Here is a 23,018-nt window from a genome sequence, read left to right as displayed (position 1 = left end):
TCAATGGGGAAACCAGATTCACTTAACAACCATGTTACTAATTTAACAACCGCAGGGATTCAGTTAACAAACATGGGAAGAGAAGATGTAACATGGGGTAAAATTCACTTGACAAATTTCCACTCAGCAACATAAATTTTGGGCTCCACTGTTGTCAGTTGTAAGCCGAGGACTCTTCTTTCTCCTCTTCTCTTTCACATCCCCTCCTTCATATTTTGGCAAGGAAGCATTTTTAGATGAATATCATCATCCTCTAGTTATAAGGGAGAGAAAGTGAGCCTTTGAAATAGGGCCTGCCTCAGTTTGCCTGGGCAGTCCCTTCCCGATTGTCCTGTCACAGGTGCGAAAAGGCTGCTGCTGTTCTCCAGGTGCCTTTTTCCTAGAGCAGGTAAGGTATCTCTGCAGCTGCTGCTGCAACGGCGCCTCTCCGACAGCAGGCGGCTCCTCTGTTCCGCTGGCACCGCCTCTGAATTTCGGCTGCACACAGAGGGAGGCAGGCTGGCAGGCAGGCGAGGGAGAACGGAAGAAATTTCCTGCTTGGTTGCGAACGGGATTCCTGCAGCCGCGTCGGGTAGGGTGAATGCCAGGGCGTCCCCTGCTTGCTGCCTCGGTTCGCAACCGGCGGGGTGAGGAGGGTATGAGGAGCCGGCGTGCCTCGAGAAACCGAGCTGGGCGAGTCCCTGGAAGGTAAGCGAAGCGAACAGGCGGCGGGACACGAGGCCGGGTGGCCAAGCGGGGCAACGAGGTTTGGCTGGCCGCCGCCTAAGCTCTCCCCGCCGCCGGGAGTAAGGCCAGCTCTGGCTGTATCTTCTTCTTCAGCGCAGCCAGAGGTCGGGGCGGAGAGCTCAGCCCGGTGGCGCGCCAAGACATGGACCGACGCGACCCCTCCTCCCCCTCGCCGCAAAGAGGCTCCGGCTGCCCCGGGGCAAAGCGTGCCCTGGCAGGGAGGCTGATGAGTAGGCGAGCGGGGGAGAGGCTGGGGCGCCGTACCCCGCGTTGCCTTTGCTTGCTTGCTTGGCTGGCTGCTCGCCCTCCCGAGGTGGGAGTGTGAGGAACGGAAATGGCATTTCCCTTGGCAAAGAAAGCGCCATGAAGGAGGGAAGCCAAAGCAGTTCCCAGGCAGGTGGCGGCCGGGTAGGGAAGTCGCCTGGTGAATTCGAATGAAAAGCGAGCCCAGTCAGCTGCCTAGGCAGCAGAGTGGGATGTGGGGCGGCAGTGGGAGGGGAGAGTGGGGTGAAGAGGCTGCCACAGTAAATGGAAAGGTCTCCATCCCCACCTTCTCCCCCAGGTCTGAAGGGTATGTTCTTGGTGTCCTTCTTGGTCTTGGCTGGCTTTACCTGAACAAAATGAAAGTTTTTAGGGATTTCAACAGGGTCACATCACATTCCTATAGACTCCTCCCTCCTGCTTTACCTCAGACTCATGAGAAGAGGAATGAAAATGGATTTGCATTTAAACTACAGTGAGGGATAACCTTTGGCATCCAGCTAGCATTTTGTTTCCCCATTTTGAGTACTTAGCTGTTTGCATGTATCCATCAAACTACTGGTAAATAAGGTTGGGTTAAGGGCAGGGGGGGGGGCGGGGAATTACAACCTTCTAAGGTAGTTCACCCTTGTCCACACGATGGGGGGGCAGTAGTTGGCGGTGGTGTGAAATGGGAATGGAGACACTGACACCACCATCCTATGCACACACATCCTATGCACACTTCCTCAGAAGTACATAGCGGTATTCTGTAGTGAAGTTTCCCTTTTAAGTGACTTGAAGATGGTACATCTATACAATTTTGGGCTGGGGAACTTAGCAACCTAATGCTTCCGGTCTCTGCACCTGAGATTTGGAGGTGTGAATGCTGGCTCCAGTGAGAGACATTTGATACAGCTTGCAGGCTAATTTTCAAGAGATTAATTACTGTATTACTTTGAAATTCTCAAGAGATTAACTACTGTAGTACTGTGAGGTGGCCAGGTTAACAGTGGCACCACATTTGATTAATTGCATCTCCTGGATTTTGGCTAAACAAGGGAGATTTGGGGGCAGTTAACAAAGATACATTTTTGCTTGGCTTTTGGATAAGCCTTTTTATTGGAGTTTTTAGCTGTTATTCATCTCTTACATCGTAGGTAGGTATTTTTTTAGTATATATTTTATTTTAGTTTTTAGTTTACCATATATTTTAGCCTATATGGTATAAGGAATCTGCCAAGCACCTATTTGATATGCTTTGGTTGCATTTCTTTTCTTGTAGTGGTATTGAACACAATGTGTTAAAAACCTTTATATTGATTTGTGGGATTTATTTTCTCAGTGTTTTCTCTGGAATGGAGAAGTTGAGTTTGGATGAGTAATGGCTGAGATTCAGTACTGTACTATTGTTCTGCTACATCTTGGGTCTCCTGGACAGAGAGTCATTTAGATGGTTACAGGTTAATTTAATTGCCGTTTTCAAATATATTCTGTGTTATAATAAATGTGTCTCATAAGACATTATGGATGTACATTACCACATATAATCAAAAATACTAAAATAAATTGAAGATGATTCAACTTATATACCAAACCTGTTTATTTGTGATTATTAAATCTTGGTGTTTCTACATAGCATTATAGTACACAAGATATTTATTCAGCCTTGAAGAATTCATGTAAGTTTATGAGTGTTTCATACCTTATATTAAAATTACCCCTCCCCAAATGCTTAACAGCTTCGTGTGCATTTTAAATTATCTCTTTGAGTGGCTAAAACAGTGCAATAGCCATATCATCAGTAAAAATCTACTGTCTTTTAGGAGTGAATCTGAAGAAAAGGGAAAGGAGCAACATGTAATAGTCACGTTGCCTATTCTTGATTTAAGACAGAGGTGTCAACCTCAGCAGGGTTGTGCTTGACCTCAGGGGGCCGGGAGGCATGGCCAGGGTGGACATGGCGAGCTCCACACCACTCACTGAGGCTCCATTTTAGGCCACAACGGCCTCCTGCAGACCTCTTCCAGTTAAAATGGAGTGCATGGGCTCCCCAAGCTCCATTTTCAATGGAAGAAGATTGCAGGAGGCTATTGCGGCTGAAAACAGCCTGGGCAGGCCGTGTGCAGCCCTCCCAAGCTCTGTTTTTGCTGGCAGAGGCACCGTGGGCCAGTCCTTTGCTGTTTCCAGGGTGGACCCATGGGCCAGGTCTAAGCACCCCATGGACCAGATCCGGATCATGGGCCTTGAGTTTCACACCCCTGATTTAAGATTTGATAATCATACATTTTAAAAAGTACCTTTATCTGATTAGTACAGCTAATTTGTAAATGCAGGAATATACATTAAAGACTCTCAAACTCAGTTTCTGTCTGAACCCTGTTTCACTCACCATCTCTTTAGGTAATTGTTTTTCATCTTTACTGTTGTTATAGTTCCAATTTTTTGTTCTATGTGACCATCTAAAGGTACTTGAAAAACACTTTCATATTCTCCCTGGTCTTCTCAAGGCTAAATATATTGAGCTCCTTCAATCATGATTTCTAGTTTGCAAATGAGAATCAACGTAAATGTTTATGCCTGAACCTGTCTATACCCACTGAAGTTTGTGTTCTTCAGAGCTATAGGCTTCTAAGGCCGAATCTATACATTATGAACAGTTTGGGACTAATAAATAAACATTTAATAAACATTTTTTTAAAAAAAGTTGTAACTATTCTATGCCATTTCCCCCAGAATCAGTGGTAAAAGTTACTTATTATTACATTTATATGCTACTCCTCTCTCTCTGAAAAGTGACTCTGTCTCTTGACATGGTTTTGTACACTATGGTAGTGGAAGAAGCTAGTTACATAGAATAGGACTAGACATGAGTATTGTGTGGTGATGTAAAGAGATATATTTTGTAAGGTAAAAGATTTATATAACCTGATAAGAAACCAAAGAATATAATAAATGTCAATGTCAGCATTCCAAGTAACAACCTCCAAAGAAAGAGACTCCAAGAATATCATCTTCTCAAAGATCCACTTTACTAGAGATGTCATATTGGCACATCTGGGGAAACCCCAAATCTGAAAGTTCTGGGCTTTCTCTAACCCAAAGAAAACCCAAAATCCAACCATTGTACACAATCGTCCATCACATTGTCCCATCCTCACTTTGTTCCAACTGGAGACTACCCCCATTCACTCCCTTCCAGGTATAGGATAACATGTCCTTGACTTTCTGAGAAAGGAATGTTGTTCTGGTTAATCTTCCACCGCTCCTTGAATTCCCCCCTCCCAAATTCCCAGGCCCTGAATATGGCAGCCCAGAAGCCTCAAAGGAAAAATGGTTTCTAAGATGACAATCATATGGTGCTAGAAGTTGGCTTTGGAAGTAGTCATGAATTTTTGTAATATTTAATAGTGGTCTGGGTTTTAGTTTTGTCTTTTCGTAATACGTTGCAGAATACAGAAAATTGGCTTCAGGATTACAACTATATGGGAAAAGTAAGCTGCAACAATCTAGAATTATAGATATGACAGCCAATCTATGTGGCAAATTTGTCAGCCAATATGTTCATACACCACTGTTATGCATTGTTGTTGAAAATCAGAAATGATATTATACCAGACCTTTCATCTGTGTTCCAGGGCTGCTTAAATCTGTTAGTATAGAGCAATCTACTGGTATCAGTTTTGAGCAATCTATTAAAGTGTTACTTAATGAGTTTTTCTTGTGATTTATGAGAATTTTATGCTTCCAATACTTTTCAAAGCTACCTCTGGTCTGGATAGGAGTTGGTTCAGAACTTGAAAGTTGGTAGCTAATTTTGTTAGATGCATGGTATGGATTTCTAATTAAAAGTGGAGCATTAATAAGTGGGAATCTACATTTTATTGTTTTTATGATATGTTTGTATTTCTATCCTTTGTTTTATGCAGATTATTGTAAGCTCCTGACTATGATTGAGGTAACAAATGCATAAATAAATTTAAAGTAACATTTTATCTTTATATTCATAAATTTCAAATATGCTATCCAATTAAAGGAGCAATTTATAGGTCTGTGCTTATTTTACAATTGCATCTTGTAGAGCAAAGTTATTGTGTGGGTCACTGAAAGCAGAACTTGTTCATTGTTGCATTTCATTAATTCCCGGTATTTAAACTCGCTTAGTACTGCACCAAACAATCTTACCCTGTTGAGTAGCATATAATACTTAGGGGTATTAATGTGACAAATGAATTTAATTAAATCTAGTGGCATCCTTGCCGGGTATGTTTAAAATGTATCCTTTTTTTTGTTAGCATTACAGGTTTTTTCTTGGCTGGAAAAAATAAGACAAGTTTATATTTACCAATGCAAAATTATAGTTTCATTTTGTTTATGAATCCAATAGTGGCAAGATTATAACTGACACAAATTTTAAAAAGGTTTTTTTCTAAATCTTTATTATGCAAGCCATAGTGTACTGTAGTGTAATACTAAAGATTATAATGAAGCAAAAAGAGTGTCTTGAAGAATCTTGATAAGAAAAATATGCTTATAATCTCAGTGTATATCTAGTCAATTCTGTTTCATATAATATTTTGTGTTTGTAAATAAATCTCACTTTCTCTGTTTTTGCTTAGCCTTAAGTAGTGATATTTCCATTAAATATTTAATTCTAAGAGCTTTGGAATATCTGGACATAAATGAATAGTCAAATAGCATCAGTAACTATTTACAACTTCTTTAAGAAAAGTGCAAATGAATTTTCTGATTGGTTTTTTGCTGAATTTGAAATTCTCATGATTCATCTAGAATTCAGAGGTATCAAAACGGTGGCCCGCAGTACAGATGCATCATGTGCAGGCCATGCTCATCCCAGCTTCACAAAGGCAAAAAACATCACAAGTCATGTGATGCGGTCCAGTTTGACACCTGTGATCTACAGTAGATTTTTAAAAAGGGAATGGAGATGGGAAGTTTGCTGCAGAACAATTACTGTTCTGGAACCATGTCAAACATTGCATTGATTTCTGTCCTATTCTTCGCATTCAAGTGTTGTTAGTGCCAAATAAATGGATGGCTAAGAATGGTAAAAAAGAGAGCCATGGATGTATTCTTGTTAGAGGCAAGGATGGCAACTGGACTTTCTGGTTTTTCTTTGAACACATTTTGTATCTCATCCAAAAAGCTTCTTCAGCTTTGAAACATCGTCAAAGAAAAACCAGAAAGTCCAGTTGTCTCTTGAAAAAGCATTTTTGGACAACCATGACCTGGATGACTGAGTATCTCTATAGACATCTACAGGTGAAACTCTAAAAATTAGAATATCGTGCAAAAGTTCATTTATTTCAGCAATGCAACTTAAAAGGTAAAACTAATGTATGAGATAGACTCATTACATGCAAAGCAAGATAGTTCAAGCCATGATTTGTCATAATTGTGATGATTATGGCTTACAGCTCATGAAAACCCCAAATCCACAATCTCAGAAAATTAGAATATTACATACAATCAATAAAACAAGGATTGTACATAGAACAATATCAGACCTTGAAAAGTATAAGCATGCAGATGTACCTCAGTACTTGGTTTGGGCCCCTTTTGCAGCAATTACTGCCTCAATGTGGCATGGCATGGAAGCTATCAGCTGAAATGTTATGGAAGACCAGGATGCTTCAATAGTGGCCTTCAGCTCTTCTGCATTGTTCGGTCTCATGTCTCTCATCTTTCTCTTGGCAATGCCCCATAGATTCTCTGTGGGGTTCAGGTCAGGCGAGTTTGCTGGCCAATCAAGCCTAGTAATTCCACAATCATTGAACCAGGTTTTGGTGCTTTTGGCAGTGTGGGCAGGTGCCAAGTCCTGCTGGAAAATGAAGTCAGCATCCCCATAAAGCTCATCTTTGGAAGGAAGTATGAAGTGCCCCAAAATCTCCTGGCGGACGGCTGGGTTGACCCTGGACTTAATGAGGCACAGTGGACCAACCCCAGCAGATGACATGGCTCCCCAAATCAACACAGATTGTGGAAACTTCACACTGGACTTCAAGCATCTTGCAGTGTGTTCCTCTCCATTCTTCCTCCAGATTCTGGTCCTTGGTTTCCAAATAAGATGCAAAAGTTGCTCTCATCAGAAAAGAGGACTCTGGACCACTGAGCAACAGACCAGTTCTTTTTTTCTTTAGCCCAGGTAAGATGCTTCTGACATTGTTTGTTGTTCAGGAGTGGCTTGACAAGAGGAATATGACATTTGAAGCTCATGTCCAGGATCTATCTGTGTGTGGTACCTCAGTCCACTCCTTGTGAAAGTCCTCAACACTTTTGAATGGCCTTTTCCTGACAATCTTCTCCAGGCTGTGGTCATCCCTGCTGCTTGTGCACCTTTTTCTTCCACACTTTTCCCTTCCATATAACTTTCTATTAATGTGCTTTGATGCAGCACTTTGGGAACATCCAACTTCTTGAGGCTTTCCCTCCTTATGGAGGGTGTCAGTGATGGTTTTCTGCACAACTGTCAGGTCAGCAGTCTTTCCCATGATTGTGATTCCTACTGAACCGGACTGAGAGACCATTTAAAAGCTCAGGAACCCTTTGCAGGTGTTATGGATTAATTAGCTGATTAGAGAGGGACACTTTGAGCCTAGAATATTGAACCTTTTCACAATATTCTAATTTTCTGAGATTGTGGATTTGGATTTCATGAGCTGTAATCCATAATCATCTTAATTATGACACTTCACTGCTTGAACTATCTTGCTTTGCAGTCTATCTCATATATTAGGTTCACCTTTTAAGTTGCATTACTGAAATAAATGAATTTTGCACGATATTCTAATTTTTCAAGTTTCACCTGTACTATAGATAGTTCTTGATTTATGACTGGTTATTTAGTGACTGTTCAAAGTTATGATCAATCATCCAAAAGATACTTATGCCCTATTATGAAGTTCTGACATTGCTTTCTCCTGAATCGCATGACCAAATTTGTGGCACTCAGCAATTGACCTCCATTTATGGCTTTTTGCAGCACCCTGCAATCACATGACTATGATTTACAATGGATTACAATAATTTCCGGTTCCCCACAAAAACTGCCCCATACAAAAATGGGTTTGCTTAACAACTGTGGCATTCACTTAATGACTACTGTGATAAAGGTTGTAAAATCAAATCTAGACATATGATGACCTGCTTATTAACCATCATGACTTATTACTGTAATTGCCAGGCTAGGATACGGTTGTAAGTTGATGTTGTAAGCCTGCATGGTTGTAAGCCTGCTCTGTGGTTGTTTGATAAAAATGAGTCCTATTGTATTTAACTGTGCTAAATATAGGCAAGGATGGATTTGAACATAACTTTGATTTCCAGGTCTGATGTGGGGAAGGAGTCAGAGTGTAGACAAGGCTGAAGAAATAAGATATTCTGTCCTATATATTTATACGATTTTGAATTCTGTATATGTGTTTTCATCTGATGATTGCAGCGGTGAGGATGTAGTAAAATTTGAATTTGACTATTGACTGTAATCTTTGGTTACACACACACACACACACACACACACACACACACACATCAATATAGCTACTTTATGAGCTGTTCTGAATACTAAATGTCATATGCTTATGTTCTCAGGTTAACTACTATGGGAATCTTTCATCCTGTATTTATCAAAAGAAGAAGTAAAATGGTCAAGTTTTGTAGCAAATAAGCCAATATAATTGTTATTTTAAAGAAATCTGTCAAGTGTGTAATATTGCTTTTTTCCCTGTTTTGAAAGAGGACTCAATTAGCCAGCTTGTGATTATAGGAGGAATAAAACAAGTTTACTATCACGTTGGGTTCATTTTGGGAACAGATGTATTCTTGCATAATGGTTGCTATCATAAAAACACTTCTGCTATTAGAATGGGAAGAAAAAAGATTAAGAAATCTAGGATGTATATATTAGCAGTTTGAATGTATAAGATTATAATGGGTTGAAATTTGATCAAAAATTATTTGAATTCAAACAGCATAAACCAGATATTATTCTGGTCAGCTAAATGGTTGCAGCCCGTAAATGATAAAAAAAATTCAAATATAGAGAAATGTCATTATTTTAAAACGAAGCATTTAAATATACTGAAGTTCAAGAACTGTTTGAGTGATAGACAGATTTGGATGCTCTCACATAATGACAGCAAGGAGGGGGGGAGGCAAGCACAAAATTCCTATTTCTCATAAGATAAATCCCAAGTTAAAGAAAAACAATTTGCAAGGAAGTCAGGATGAAAATCAAGGAAGTCAAGATGAAGGTCTGTTATCCATTGTTCTTTCTGCCTCTGGATGTATTTTTTTTTTTAGCATGCTAATGAGCTTTTAACCTCCAGACCTTGGCCTGGACATTCTTAACCACAGCTTAAGCAAAATGTCATGTTACCTTTGCTTCTTCCAGCAATGGATCCATTTGCAAAATTATTCAGTTCAGTTGCAAATCCACAATGTGCCAGCTAGACCAACACTTCCCATAACTGAAGCATTTATGGTCAGCCTGGTTGGTTAGCTTCTTCTGAGAAGTGTCAAAGTAGGTGTTAACTAATTGCCATCTTAAAAATGGCTATGTAAACCAAAAGCATATGAAAAGTAATTAAAATAAAGTAGCTCTGACTAAAGCAAAATCATGACTTACAAAAACTCTTAATATTTTGTTAGCAGGTTAATAGCCCAGGCTCTCATAATTGTAGCCTATGGACTCCTTGGTGCTAGCTGAGCTTGTTTGTTTTCTTGCAGATGTTTTGTTACTTGATTAGATATCATCTTCAATGCATTCAGAGCAGTGCAATACTAGCTTAGTCTGGCTCTAAAATTATTCTTATCACTCTTTCTCTGATGGTAGAAGTATACTTAATTATGGAATCTGAAACACCCTCATATGTAATTCCCAAATTCCTTTTTTTAATGTTGCCCTTCTTCTGGAATAAAATCTAGATGTGATATTTATTTATTTGTTTATTTGATTTATTTGTCAATCACTTACAAGATAATAGGTATAAGTATAAACATGAGTAAGAATACAGGAAATAGGTACAAATAAATGGGGACAATAGGACAGGAACGGTAGGCACAATGGTGCACTTATGCACGCCCCTTACAGACCTCTTAGGAATAGATAGTTTGAGATTAAAGGAGTGGGAGTTAGAGGATTAACAACAGCATCAGGTAGTGCATTCCAGGCATTGACCACTCTGTTGCTGAAGTCTTACTTTCTGCAATCGAGTTTGAAGCGGTTTACATTGAGTTTGTATCTGTTGTGTGCTCTTGTATTGTTGTGGTTGAAGCTGAAGTAGTCATTGACTGGTAGGACATTGTAGCAGATAATTTTGTGTGCTACCCTTAAGATTAACTGTAGGTGGCATAGTTCAAGGTTGTCCAAGCCCAAAATCTCAAGCCTGGTGATATAGGGTATTCTGTTGTGAGCAGAGGAGTGTAGTATTCTTCAAGTGAAATACTTCTGGACTTGCTCAATTGTATTAATGTCTGATATACAGTGCGGATTCAGACTGAAGAGCTGTATTCGAGTATTGGTATTAGCAAAAGTTTTGTACCCTCTAGTTAGCAATTCGATATTTCTGGAGGAGAAGCTTCATAAGATTAGATTTACAACTCTTAATTCCTTTTTGGCAATGCTGTTACAGTGAGCTCTGGCACTTAGGTAATTGATATGAGAACTCCAAGGTCCTTGACAGAGTGAGGATCATCAATGAGGTCATAACTGCCTAGTTTGTATTTGGTGTACTGATTTTTTTTACCAATGTGTAGGACAGATCATTTGTTGGTTGAGATTTGGAGTTGCCAATTGTTTGACTATTCAGACACATAATCAAGGTCACTTTGAAGAACAGTACCATTGTCGATGGTGTTGAATAGTTTTACGTCATCTGCAAAGAGGACGCGGTTGCTTATAAGGTGATTGCAAAGATCATTTATGTAGAGTATAAAGAGTATGAACGCTGTCTTGCGGGACACCGCTGTTAACTGGAGCAGGATTTGATATAGCGTTCCCTATTTTTACTATTTGTTGCCTGTTTGACAGGAATGCAGTAATCCATTTATGAAGGGATCCGGAAATGCTGTAAGAGTTTAGTTTTAACAGTAGTTTTTCATGTACCACTGAATCAAAGGCTTTGCAGAAGTGTATGTAAATTGTGTCTATAGCTTTACCCTGGTCAAGTAGAGTAGTCAATATGTTTTTGCAGTGTAGGAGTTGAAGATTGCAGGACAATTTTTTCCTGAAACCAAATTGTTTTTTGGAGAGTAGGTTGTTTGACTCTAAGTGGAGAATGATGAATCCTTTGAATATTTTAAAATAGCCCCAAAGCTCAAGTGAGTCAACAAGGAAATAAATAAAATAGTTTCATTTTTTTAATAAATATAGTTTATTAATTTTTACAATTAAAACCAATCACAATACATACACAAATAAGCAAAAGAAAAAAAAGAAAGAAGAGAGGAGAGGGAGAGAGGGAAAGAATTTTGAGAAAAGAAAGAAAAAGAAAGGGGGAAGAAAGAAAGAGGTTACAAAGTAAAAAGTATTCTTATTTTAACAGTTTGCAAGATCTTCTTTCGTTTTCATAACCTTAACTTGTGTCATATAACCACACCTGTTTTTAACTTATATCGCTACCTTGTTATTATAGGTTGATACTTTTCTTTCATGCCTTATGATATATAATTTATCTTTGATCAATCCAATTATACCAACAATTCCAGCTATCGTAGTATAGTGAAGTGTCTTTGTTTTTTAGTGCCAAAGTCAATTTATCCATTTCTGCACATTTTGAGATTTTTTCAATAATCATTTCTTCTGATGGAATTTGATGTTGTTTCCACTGTTGAGCGAAGGCTAATCTGGCCGCTGTTAAAATGTGTATTGTTATGTATTTGGCTTTTTTGGAGATTTGCTTATCAAAAATCCCTAGTAAGAAGGACTCTGGTTTGTATTCGATCTGCTCTTTAGTGATTTCTTCCAACCAAGTTTTAATTTTCTTCCAATACTTTTGGGTTTCTGCACAAGACCACCACATATGGAAAAAGGTTCCTTCTTTTTTTCCTACATTTCCAGCAATGCGGACTCATGTTGGGGTGCATCTTCGCTAACCTTGAAGGGGGGAGATGCCATCTATAAAACATTTTATAAAGATTTTCCTTGTATGCTGCTGATTTGGTAATCTTATTGTTTCTACCCCAAACTTTCTCCCATTCCGCTAATGTGATGCTGCGCCCTACGTTCTTATTCCAAGCAATCATAGGAAATAAAATAGTTTCTACAACTGTAGGCTGGTACTTTTGCAGCAGCTCAACCTCCTCGCTTAGGGGTGTCAAACTCACTTTGTCATGTTATTGTCACATGACATATCACAACTTTTTCCCTGTTCGCTAAACCAAAGGGTGGGCGTGGCCAGTGCATGAAGCATCTGGCCTGTGGGTTGTGAGTTTGACACTCTGTCCTAACTGATTAAAAAATAAAAAATAAACACTAAAATTAAGAGGGGTGGAGATCTGGCAAGAGATAAGAGCTTTACCTTATGAGTACCACATTGTCAGTTCCAGTGGGTTGAATATTAGCAATGTGCTTAATGCCAGTGGTATAAAAAGAGACATGTCTAATGGATTCCAATAGGGATGCATTCAGTGCACGTAAGCATGAATAATGAGGACAGTTAACACATGCTTTACACATTTAACAATATACTGCCTACAGCTGGAGAATACACACATAATTAATAATAGTATTGAACTAAACATGGTCTTGCATTGAACTGCATTTGTTAAAATACATAAACAACTTACTGGTTCTTTGCTGGAATGGCAATAGGTAGGCAACATGAAACCTTTTTTCTATTGCTGTGATTTTGAAAGAAATCTATTATCCAAAATGGATATTGGCCTAGGGAGGAAAACCAATTCAATTTTTTAAAAAGTATCATCTTCAGATATACTTATTTTAGAACTAGGGAATTAAAAAATTACAATCCCTTTTGATCTAAACACTGCAATCCAAATTATTTTTTAGCAATACCTGAATACATGCTAACACTTTTTAAAAGCATCCATGTTAAAAGAAGAGAAATGTACGAGTTTACTCAGAAATACCTCTTGGTTGTTGAACGGGACCTATTCCAAGAAAAGTCTGTGTAGGATTGCAGTCTAAATGTCACATCTAGTTTAATCCTGATGGGTGTTACTTAATAGAATGTGTTTGAAAAATAAATAGTTGCCCCCTGCGTATATTTGATTACAGGGCTCTTATATTCATTGCCCCTAGGGGTCACATATTGACACAAGGCAGCTTGCTTACAGATTCTTATACAGAGTATAAAATATGTCCTGTGGGGAATATGGCTTTTTGCATCTGCTTGTATCTTGTTTCTGTGGTACACAAAGGGCCTTTTGAGGATCATTTGTAGCTAAATGTGAAAGATTTCGTTTGTGGTGAACAAACCATTGTTCTTTGGTCACAGTTCTCCTATTGAGTTGAAAAATTCTGCAAGGCTAGATTAAAGTTAGCTGCCTTTTTATGTCTCATAAATGAAACATACTATCTTAAAGCACTGTGTTTTATTTTCTGTTTATAATAAAGGTGTTTATTTGCCCCAGGCCGGTGTTACTATGCTAACTGCATTTTGTTTTAATGCCAATATTGTATATACTGATTTCTTTTACAAAACCAGTTTCCTTGCTATTATTTCTATAAAATATAAACTTGGTTGATTTAAAGAGGTTTGTTACTGAATATTCCATATACTTTATGGTTATTATGAATTCTAATCATGCTACGTTTATAAAGGAAAAGAAACCACACTCTTATTTCTAAAAAAACTAATTTCTAGGTTAAAAGTGCTCGTGTTATTACTTGAGGCTAAGGATATTAGTCAAACTGTAATCAATTTCTTAATTATTTTAACCAGTTAGACTAAATAGCCAAACATGTTTGTTCCAATCTGAATCTGTACCATTAAGAAAAACAATGAGATTGTGTTTATTTAATGAATTTAATAAAATATTCCCGCTTTCTAAACAGTGCAGACAGTTTTTTTCAATTCATACTTGGAACAAACATGAATCTTTTTAATGCTAATACTGTATTCAAATGCAAAATATATTTAAGATAAAGTTCTGTCCTTGACATTTTTGATACAGATTTTGGCCTATTTTAATTGACTGATGTTATTTGTCCTGATGAATTTTGCATATTTTGAGTCCAATGTTATATAAATATGTGCCTAGATCAGAATTTAAAGTGATCAAAGGTACAAATACAGTTTATGCTTAATAAATATAACTCCGATATTAGTCCTTTATAGCATTTGTTACAATATGTATATTCTCCAATTTTCTCAATGACTGAATTGCCAAAGTATATATGTACATACTTGTGCATATCTATATATAGGTAGGAGAACACTATAAAGAATATAGAATTAAAGTATAGAGTATAGATATAGAAACTGAAACACTGTCCAAAACTGCAATTTCTTTGCTATGATGACAGTAGAATTCATGGTGAATGCCCAGACTTCATAGCATTTACATTAAAAAAAAATCCTTTTCAATTTAGTGAAATATGTAGCCATACATACAATGTATTACATATAGTCAGGGCATGCCCAACATCAGACCCTTATAGAGAATATATTTCAGTTGTAGAACACAGTGCTAATATACAGTAATTTAATATATGCTGTATTTATGCATTCCTGTGCATCCAGGGGTGAGATTTTACCAGTTCGCACCTATTCGGTAGAACCGGTTGTTAACATTCTAAGCAGTTCGGAGAACCGGTTGTTAGAAGAAATTACTGGCCTAATCCTGTAAGGAAGGCAGGAAGGAAACATTCTGGTATTGCTCACAGAAACTGCCTCTCCATTAACCCTTATTACATTCTTGGCAGGACTAGACTTCCTGTCTCAGGAACATCTCTGGAGTTATTTTTCCCTTCTTTGCTGGTACTTTGGTTGTGTGGAGTGACCATTCAAAGTTACAATGGCACTGAACAAAGTGATTTATAACCATTTTTCACACTTACAACTATTGCAGCATCCCCACAGTCACGAGAGGTCAGGCAAGGAGATGCGTGCCTCAATGTGAGTGATGTTGAGTTGGCCATGCCCAGCCAGTCACATTACCACCAAGCCACGCTCACCAACTAAGCCACGCCCACAGAACCATTTGATTAAAAAATTGAATCCTACCCCGTGTGCATCCCTGCCTGAACCTCACCACACCTCTTTCATACCTCATACACACTCTCCAACCCTCCACTATGGCATCGTCTTGCATGTCTTTGCAACCTCTCCCAATTGGGAGCAGTCACTTACCTGCCCATTGGCTTCTTTGCAAGCCATCTGAGATTGGCAACTTCCTTCCAGCTTTCCCATTGAGTTGGTTGGGAAGCCAACAGGAATTTGCATCACCAAATCATGGTGGGATTTGGTCAATAACAACAACAAGGATTTTGGAGTTTGTAGTTGAGGGATATAGTTTCATTTTATGACCATGTGGTTAGTGACAAAAATTACTTTCTAAATTGCCATCATAAATCTGTACTTGCGGTTTTAATACTTTTTAAAATTGTAAATAGGTGTTTTCTCTTTTGGTTATGAGCCATCCAGAGTTTGGTACAAGATAGGTGGCTATGTAAATGTTTTAAATAAATACATATTCTCATTCATGGGATGAGATAGCATATTACATGTGTGTGCGTATCTGTATCTGTAGACTTGATAGAGAACATTTTTGCTATCAAGTTTCCTGTTCTCTGTAAAATAGTTAGCTAATAGCTTCTGTTTGAATAAATCCAGTAAAGATCCATCTCTGTAGGTAATTGGCTCTAGTATCAAACTGCATTTACTGTTAAGAAATTTTTCCTAATATCTAATTGGATTATTCCATGTCTTACACTTTGAGCATTACAGAATATAAACTTTGTGTTTTTCAAGTATTAAGGAATGTCATTCTGTGTTTTTCACTAAAAGCTAAATATTCTGAGTTTCTTTAATTTTTTTCAATGGATTTAATTTTTTAATCTCTAATTCTTTGGTTAGTCAGTAGAAAGATGGGGTGTTGAGCTGATTGTGCTGAACCAGCTATATAAAAATCTTATTTAATTTTGACTGAAACTTCACTGACTGATAAGAATAACTGACAAAGGTATAAAAGTGTGTATGAATGAGTCAGAGAGTTGAAGCAGCACCCCTTCCAGTAACAAAAAATAAGAAATGGAGGAGGAACTGGAGAATCTCCAGAAAGTACAATACAATTAAATCCAAACACCATTCTCACTTAAATTGGATATTGATCTAATATAACAATTCAATGTATAATGGAACAAATTAAACAGGAATTAAAATTAGAATAAATCAAGAGCGAAGATTTTGAAGGCTTGCCTGGTTTATTTAAAAAAAAAATCAGTTCAAGGCTATGACTAAACAGATTTCAGAGATTGCTCAGATGCTACCAAGTCTTATGACACTGCAGTAAAAATGAGATATATTGGAACAATTTACAAAGTACTATGAACATGAAATTGGATTTGACCAATGTTCCTAATAGAAAACAGAAGGAACATTTGAAGGATTCAAGGTACTGGGAAAATGCAGAAAAGAATTACTTGTCAGTAAATTTACTGAGAAAGATGCGGTGTGTGCCCATAGGATATACAGCTGTAGGTTTATGAGAATGAAAAAAAAAACCCATAACGTATTATTATACAATTTGTTAATACTCAGGTGAAATATTTGATCTGGTATATAATCTTGTGAACTGAAAGTGATAAAATGGGTGGGCAAGAATACTGTGCATCTTTTCCAATATATAAGCTCAGCAATTCTACAAAGAGATTTCAAACTTTTACAAAAGAACTTAGAAAACAAGGAACATCTTTAACACTCAAGAAAAGGACATGTTTCTATTCACTTGAAATAAACAGAACCCTGTTGAGAAAGTTGAAGAAAGCATCATAAAAAATGATCAGAAAGTAACCTTGTATACAAGGAGAAAGAATGTTCTAAATTAAGGGGAATGAAAAACAAATAGACTTGAAAATAGTTAAGTTATAAATAAGAGAAGGGAAAGGAAAACATTTGAAAATACACATTAGATAATTAAATAGGTTGTTTATTTATAGGCCTATGAAGCTGGATGGGGGTTGAGATATTTGGTTTGGCACCTGGGAGAAAGGATACCTTTGTTTTTAACTATGTTTTATGGGTTGTTGTCAGGCATGAACAATAAGATCTACCTGTGAAGAATTAGCTGTTTTATTGCTTAAGCCTATATCCAGGAACCTTCTCTGACTGACATCTGTATCTGGGTTAGAAAAGATAAGGAACCATGGATGAAAGTTGTTTGAGTATAATTTTCCAATCAGCTTTGTATTTACTTTCGACAAGTATCTATCCCAAATCTGTTTTCTAATTATCTCCTTTTTAAAATAAATCTTACCCAACTGGAGTTCTTTTTGTATTAGTTTTTTTCTACAATTCTTTGTTTTTTAAAAGTGTAAGTTAGAAATCCAAATACACCAAATTTTAATTTCTCTTAAAATCAAAAACCCCAGCATCACAAGATTACATTCTCTCAATATTCTGCTACAGTACTTGCATTTGTTACTAATTCTTCTCTGTTAGTTAGCATCATCAAGGAAAGTTTAACCTCCTATTTTTCTTCATTCTCCAGAGGAAATTTTCAGAAGATCTTGTCATGGTAGCAGTAGTGGTATTTTACCGGTTCAGCTCGGTTCGCCTGAACTAGTAGCTCTGAAGATCATCTGGGAGCGAACAGTTCACTCCAATGATCAGCTGCTGGGCCCTCCTGCTCACCCTGGCGACATACTGACCTTTATTTTCTGCCTTTGATGCTCAGCTGCATTGCATGGCACAGCAAATTGTCACACGTCAACTATTGAAGACACAGGGAGAATGCAGGAGGGCAGGAGAAGGTCAGTAGGAAAGCTTCTGCATGCGTGCAAAGCACGTGTGCACTCACAAAGCACGCCCACCAAGCCACACTCACTGAACCTGTGGTAAAACAATTTGAATCCCACCACTGTATGGTAGCCCCATACATAGTAGAGTTCATCTTCCAATAGATGTTAATTTCAGCCCCCATCATTATATAATGCAATCAATGTTTAAAGATCTGGAATTTGTTTTTGAAAACTATTGTCACATCACCACTTTGGATATACAATAGTGGACACTAACAGCAGTATTGCTGCTTTTCACACTTCCATTTATTTTACATGAAATTCTTATATGTTACCAAGTTCATTCACTTTGATCATATTGAAAAGATGCAAATACTTTCAATCTGCAGTAGAATTCCATCTTTTGTGATATTGCCTCTTTCAGTTTGAATACATTTGTTTTTTGATTGGTATTTTTTTAAGTTTGGAGGTTTCAAGTAAATGCAGTCAGCATTCTTAAAGACAAAAATGATATTGTTGCAAAATATAAAGTCATATAAATGAACTTTTATATGTTTCTTATGTAAAGATAGAAACACAAAAAAGACATCAGTTATACTACTATATACTGGTATTGACTGCAAATTGTAATGTGCGAAGAGCCTTCCACCCAATGGATACCGTAGGGCACCTATATACTTCCTGGATCATCTTTCCTGAACAAATTAGGTTATGCTATATATTCTTTTCGTTGGGGGCCATCATATTATGGAACATTTGAAATAAAAGGAGCCCATTTGTATGTTGCAATTCTATTTAAGCATGTTATTCAAAGAAGATATTTTTTTCATAGATGATGGATCTTCTAAAATAGAACCATTCTTAAAAGTTGAATAAGAAATTAATGAAATGGATTGGTTTCATTTTTATATGTTAATTTGATAACTTTATCTGTTTTGCTCTGTGAAGCTGTAGTCACAACAATAAGTTTCATACTATATTGGATATTATTGTTTTTTATTGAGTGAAACAAATTTATGTCCTTCCTAATCATGGTTCCAAACCATACATTTTTTTCTCTGGAAGTATTGTACTTTATTTATTAAAATATTTTTATGTTTCAGGGTTTTTTCCTTATTCTCATACTATCATTAAGAAATTAGGGGTGAACCAAATCTATGTTTAAAAGCTTGGGTGAATACCCTAGTTTTCGCTTTGGATTGAAATGAAACCAGTGTTAAATGACATCTACTTTTTAAAAGTGCATGATAAAACAGAATTATCACAGAGCTCCTTTTAGGAAATGTTAATTGATGTGGAATTAATCAGAACTACTTCTGTGTGGCCTGATGCTGTTTAAGTCACTGAAATTAAACAATACACAAAAAAATACATTGCATTAATAATCAATTCAATCTTTAACATATATTTCTTCTTTACATCTATTTTTATACTTATTTATGGATAAACGGCATTAATTGCTTTTGAAAAGCTACTCTAAATAACATTTTAGAAGGAATGTAGGAAAAATTTGTGTGGGAAATTCTATGTTAACAGAGGAAATTAAACAGATAGGTAGGTATTTATACTTTTCAATTTTTACGTTCTTCTGATCAGAATATATGTCACTTTCTACACTTTTAGCAGATCATTGATTAATTTGAAATGAACCTTCAAGGATGAAACTGGTTTTTCTGCCCCAGACAATATTTTTTAAATTAATGAAGATTTCCTATTTTTTTGGCAAGTGTCCAAAATGTTTGATTATAAAACTTGATTATATAACTTGGTTCCTGTTCTACTTTTTTTTTTTTTTTTCAAAAGTGCAATCCTGCTGGAAAGATTTGAAAATTAAATGTTTATTCAGTTAAATTGTTATGGCTGCCCATCTCATTGTCATGACTCTTGAACCAATTTAATCTCTAATGATCCAAAGAGTAGGCATCGTGGTATAAATCAGGTGCTCTGTCTAGGTCCCACAAGATGACACTGTGTAATGAATGAGATCCTTAGCATGCTCCTCCTTCCGGATCTGATGGAACAGATAGATATAGTCTTGGAGGTCTTGAATAATCTTTCCGATAATGTGAAAATTACAGGTCATGTTTACATTTTAAAATAATTTTGAATACTTTTACCAATGTTGAAATATCTCTGATAAAAATTAAGAAGGATTTGTGTATCTTTTAAACAATATTCATTTAATGTATAATGACAGAAAGAGATGCAATCATCTTTTGGATTTATATCATTACGTGGAACTGTGCTTAATAACATTTTCTATTAATTTAGCTGGTTTTGTTCTTTCTTTGAAATAAAGCTTTTCAGTCTGATAAGCCAGAGAAATGAGAATTTATTGGGTCTGAAATAACTGGGGCAGTGTTTAGACAGTGAAAAATAATGTTGCAATATTTTATTATAAACCATGAGTTTCATAGAGGATGAAAATAGAAACACAGATAAGGATAATTTTAGATGGTGTACTAATTTAAAATAACAGCAACAACAACAAAGAATGCAAATTGTTTAGTTTAACTCAGACAATACAGTTGCTCTTTATCCAGGGCAGGAATCCTCTGTCCTGCAGTCTTCAGCTCATACAAAAGTAATATAACTGTGTCACCCATAAGAAAAGCGAATTAGAGCAATACTTTAGTGGACCATCTCAAGGTCACAACGGAATATACAAGATAGCCAATTACGTAGTCTTTTCTCCTGCTACTATTTTTGAGTCCATCTGATTATCACAGTAATAGAACAAAGCTGAAAGATTTGAGACAAGAATGAGTTTCAGGTTTAATTGTCTATTGTTTTACAGTTATATGGGGAAACTGAGTTACTTTTAGAGCAGGCTTTTATTTGCTTTCCAACTATTAAACTATTTTATTTTTGAGTTTAGATATATCTTAGCCTACATACATTATGTATGTACTATAATAACACATAGTCCTGTGTGATAACCTATCTTAACTTACAAAACAAATTTTGTTCCTGAATTTCTAGTAGGAAAGCTTTTGTCAAAAGAATTATGTATCCATAGGCAACCACTAACTTGAAAGAGAGAGAAAAAATGAACGTTCTTGAATTCTTCACAGTTTTTCATATTGCTGATATGTACTATGCTTGTTAAACCCGGATCTTGCAAAATTCAAATAGGAAACAGATTGTTAAGAAATAGAAACTAAAAATGCTTGAAAATGAGGCAATTAAGATTGTGATATACAAAACAATATAAACAAAAATAATGCAATTTCTGTTCATAGATTGAAATGTTATGTTATGTTCCTGTATGAAACTTATTTAATGTGCTTTATGTAGTCTTTAGGTGATTCTCAACTTACAAACCACAATTGTAAATTACAATTGAGCCCAAAATTTTGGTTGCTAAGCAAAACAGTTGTTAAATGAGTTGTGTCCTGATTTATGACTGTTCTTGCCACAGTTACTCGGTGGATCACTGCAATTGTTAATAACATGGTTGTTAAGTGAATCTTTGCTTGTAATAAGGTCCCACAAAGTGATCATATTATTGCATGACACTGCAACCATCATAAATGGTCATGCATGCCAATGCCAAATGTCTAAATTTTGATGATCACGGGGATGCTGCAAAAGTCATGTGAAAAACGGTCATAAATCACTTTTTACTAGTCACTAAGCAAATGGTTGTAAGTCAAGGACTAAAATGGATTGTTGACAGGCAGGGGAACATATTTCTCTAAAGAAGTAAATCCATAGACAAGACATATTTTTAGATATTCTTGAAAATTATCACTAACCTTAGAACTTAGTTAATGGAATCGTTAATGGAATTTTAAGAAAAATGGAAATTGTCTTTTATCTATTCTTTGATATATTTTGGATTAGCATAATAGTATTCATCTTTTTAAAAAGAATCCTGTTATAATAGTAGATCCTTTAACTTATTGTGTAATACCATAAAATATAGTACTGGTATTAATTTGACACAGATACTGTGCAACATTATCTTTAAAGAATTAAATCATTCTTCTGAATGATTTAATGTCATTCTTCTGAATGATTTAATGTCATTCTTCTGAATGCAATATGTAGTAGTTACAGTAAATATTACTAGGGAAGTTCAAGCTATTTTGAACCTGAAATATTCTGAGCTCAAAATACTTCATCTTAAAGTCTACATAGTTGTTCCAGTCATTCACGTAGAATTTTGAAACTAATCAAGAAACTCAAATTGATTCTTCAAATTGAAAATAAAATCAAACTGATCTCTAGAAAGGACTAGTGATTTTGCGTTTTGGACATGAACAATACAAACAAAGATTATGCCCTAAATAATAATTGATACAATCAGCTGAAAACAGTGTCCATAATTCCATAGTTGAAGATGTTTATAAGGGGGGAAATTCTAAAGAAAAAGTCTACTGCAATTATATTTGACTTTTAAAGAATAATTTAAAAGAATTGTTTAGTTTTTTTTTAGTATATGCTGAGAGAAGATAGAGAAATTTCAGAGAAATGCTTTTTTTTCAGGAGTGGAATGAAATTAATCGAGATCAATAGAGATATCAAGAAATGAAATGAGAAATCTAATAACTTTAAAATAAATATATATTTTTAATACAGTTGGTATCCACATTAAAATTCTTGGCATTATCACATTGTAGAAGTTTTGAGGATGTCAATAAAGATTGCAAATATGTAAGGTCCAACACACATTGTTTGGACTTTTAATGAACTTTTGACAAAGTCTGTACCCAGTGATCCTTGAGAAAACTCGGCAGTTGTGGAATAAGACAGCACGTGCTTCATGGATCAATAATTTGCTGATGAAGAGAATTAAATGGCAATTTTTGAAGTGGAAAACACACTCAAAGTAGAGCACACTCAAGGATGAGTGCTTTTAATTTGTTTATACATAATCTTGATTTAAGGCAGAGTAAGACAATTTGCCGATAATATAAGTGTTTAGGGTAATAAAATTAAAAAGTTACTGTAGTATTTATGGAATTTATATAGTCATACATCTCAATCTAGGCTATTAAGCTTGGGTCCCTATAATTATAGTCCAATCTTAGCAATTATAGCAGACTGTACCAATAACCTGGCCCCAACCCCAGTGGGAAAAGCCAGGTTTTCAAGGCTTTCC

At 36.3% G+C, this 23,018-nt stretch overlaps 1 long non-coding RNA gene across 1 annotated transcript in view; it reads left to right on the top strand.

The window, feature by feature from the left end:
• Nucleotides 1–496: 496 nt before the first annotated feature.
• LOC113453010 (uncharacterized) overlaps nt 497–23,018 on the top strand; it is a 90,946-nt gene continuing 68,424 nt past the window's right edge. Inside the window, exon 1 of the long non-coding RNA XR_015743694.1 lies at nt 497–687. This is a non-coding gene — a long non-coding RNA (uncharacterized LOC113453010). The remainder of the gene's footprint in view (nt 688–23,018) is intronic.

Source organism: Pseudonaja textilis, chromosome 4 (genome assembly GCF_049901715.1).
Source record: "Pseudonaja textilis isolate UNSWEBS1 chromosome 4, rPseTex1.2, whole genome shotgun sequence".
In the NCBI taxonomy this organism is placed as follows: domain Eukaryota; kingdom Metazoa; phylum Chordata; class Lepidosauria; order Squamata; family Elapidae; genus Pseudonaja; species Pseudonaja textilis.
The sequence above is the reverse complement of the archived record's forward strand: the minus strand, read 5'-3'. Positions and strand labels throughout refer to the sequence as shown.